Below are 3,073 nucleotides of genomic sequence, written 5' to 3' on the forward strand. Positions count from 1 at the left end.
CAACTCATGAAAACTACAGAGGAAGCTCAAAACCTCATTGATATGGTGGCCAATAACCAATATTTCTTTGCTCATCAAAGACAACGCCAACCATCACAAAGAAGAGGAGTAATGGAGTTGGAAGGAGTGGATTCAATTCTAGCTCAGAACAAGATAATGCAGCAGCAAATTCAACAACAATTTGAGCAAATGGCCAAAAGGATTGATCGCCTGCAAGTTGCATCAGTAAGTGCAATGAGTCAACCATCAACTACTTGGGGGCAAAATGAAGAAATTCAAGAGGAGCAACAGCAAGAGCAAGTCCAATACATGCACAACCAAAATCCTGGAACTAATGAAGTCTATGGAGATACTTACAACCCTTCTTGGAAGAACCATCCCAATCTCAGATGGGGAGATAACCACAATCAAATTCAGCAGCCATGGCAAAGAAATTCAACTCAAAACAATTGGAAAAACACAAACAACAACCAGCCAAACACTAACCAAAACACATACAGAAAACCACAAAATAATTACCCCAACTCTAACCATTATCCACCCAATAACCACTCAACAAACCAAAACACCTATCATCATCCATCAACAACCCAAAACCAACCAATCTCACAAGACTCTCAGAGGATCACTAATCTAGAAATGCTCATGGAAAAGATGATGAAAAACCAAGAAATGACAACAAAGAACCAAGAAGCTTCCATGAAGAACTTAGAAAGGCAAATTGGGCAAATCTCCAAACAAATTTCTGTTGAAAAACCATCAAGCTCACTACCAAGTGACACCATTCCTAATCCAAAAGAGGAATGCAAGACAATACAGTTGAGGAGTGGAAAAATACTGCTGAAAGATGAAGAAGCCACCAAGAAGCCTAAAGAGAGTGACGAGAAACAGGTTGAAAAAGAGGTAGCCAATGATGAAGAAGCAACAGCAAGCAATCAACCTCAGAATCAACTTCAAGAAAAAGAAGATAGACCACAAAGTCTGAAGAAAGGAAAGCAGATCATGGAAGAACCAAATCCAAGACAACATCAAGTGGAGAAGAGCTCAACACCACCACTACCATATCCCCAAAGATTCCACAAAGAGACAAAGGATCAACATTTCCACAAATTTCTTGAGACTTTCAAGAAACTGGAAATCAACATACCTTTAGCTGAGGCATTGGAGCAAATGCCTCTGTATGCCAAGTTTTTGAAGGAGCTCATCAATAAAAAGAGAGACTGGAATGAGAAGGAAATGGTAATGCTCAGTGAGGAATGTAGCGCCGTGCTCCAAAAAGGAATTCCACCAAAGCTTAAAGATCCAGGGAGTTTTGTAGTGTCATGCACCATAGGCAAACTAGCCTTGGACAAAGCTCTCTGTGATCTTGGAGTTAGTATCAACTTAATGCCCTTATCCATGATAAGGATGAAGAAGTTGGCAATAGAAGAACTCAAACCCACCAAGATGTCATTAGTTATGGCAGACAGATCAATCAAGGTGCCAAATGGGATTGTGGAAAATTTGCTAGTAAAGGTTGGAAAGTTTATCTTCCCTGCAGATTTTGTAATCCTAGATACTGATGAGGAAGGAAACAATTCAATCATATTGGGAAGACCATTTCTAGCAACTGCAAGAGCCATCATAGATGTGGAAAAAGGAGAAATGACTTTCAGAGTACACAATAAGCAAATGATCATAAATGTTTTTAAGTCAATGCAACACCCCCCTGAGCAGGAAGATCATTTGAGAGTGGATATGATAGAGAGCCTGGTGGAAGAAATGTTAGATATTAATCAGCATGAGCAAGAAAAGACAATCAGAAAACAATAGAAGAACACGCAGCTGAAATTTCCATAGACAAAGAGGTGGAACCAAACAAGAAAGGAGAAGTGCAAAAGCAAGAACTGAAGCCATTACCTTCTCATCTCAAATATGCATTTCTTGGCACTTCAGAGAGCTTCCCAGTGATTATTAATTCATCCCTGACAAAGAAAGAAGAAGGAGAGCTTCTTGATGTTCTCAGAGCTCACAAGAATGCTTTAGGATGGACCATTGATGATTTGAAAGGCATTAGCCCTACAATATGTATGCATAAAATTCTTTTGGAGGACAATTCCAAAGCAGTAATTCAGCCTCAGAGAAGACTAAATCCTGCAATGAAGGAAGTCGTCTAGAAGGAAGTAATGAAATTATGGAATGCAGGAATCATATATCCTATTTCCGATAGCTCATGGATAAGCCCAGTCCAAGTGGTACTAAAGAAAGGTGGGATGACAGTCATTATTAATGAGAAGAGTGAACTCATTTCCACAAGAACTGTGACGGGATGGAGGATGTGTATTGACTATAGAAGGCTGAATGATGCCACACGCAAAGATCACTTCCCACTTCCTTTCATTGATCAGATGCTTGAAAGGTTGGCTGGCCATGCTTGTTATTGCTTCCTGGATGGCTATTCTGGGTATAATCAGATAGTGGTAGATCCAAAGGACCAAGAAAAGACTTCATTCACATGCCCAGTTGGAGTTTTTGCTTATAGAAGAATGCCATTCGGATTATGCAATGCCCCAGCCACTTTTCAAAGGTGTATGCTCTCCATTTTCTCAGATATGGTTGAAAATTTTTTAAAGGTTTTCATGGATGACTTCTCTGTTTTTGGTGATAATTTCAATACTTGCCTAAACCATCTAACCCTTGTTTTGAAACGGTGCCAAGAAACTAATTTGGTTTTGAACTGGGAGAAGTGCCATTTCATGGTGTCTGAGGGGATTGTTCTTGGTCATAAAGTTTCAAGAAAAGGGATAGAGGTTGACAAGGCAAAAGTGGAAATAATAGAAAAGCTCCCTCCATCAACTAATGTGAAATCTGTTAGAAGTTTCTTGGGGCATGCAAGATTTTATAGAAGATTTATCAAAGATTTTTCTAAAATAGCCAAACCTTTGAGTAACCTGTTAATGATTAATAAACCTTTTGTTTTTGATGAAAATTGCCAGCATGCCTTTGAAACTTTAAAACATAAACTCACAACAACACCAATTATCACACCCCCGGACTGGAACTTACCATTTGAACTCATGTGTGATGCAAGTGA

Source organism: Arachis duranensis, chromosome 9, assembly GCF_000817695.3.
Source record: "Arachis duranensis cultivar V14167 chromosome 9, aradu.V14167.gnm2.J7QH, whole genome shotgun sequence".
In the NCBI taxonomy this organism is placed as follows: domain Eukaryota; kingdom Viridiplantae; phylum Streptophyta; class Magnoliopsida; order Fabales; family Fabaceae; genus Arachis; species Arachis duranensis.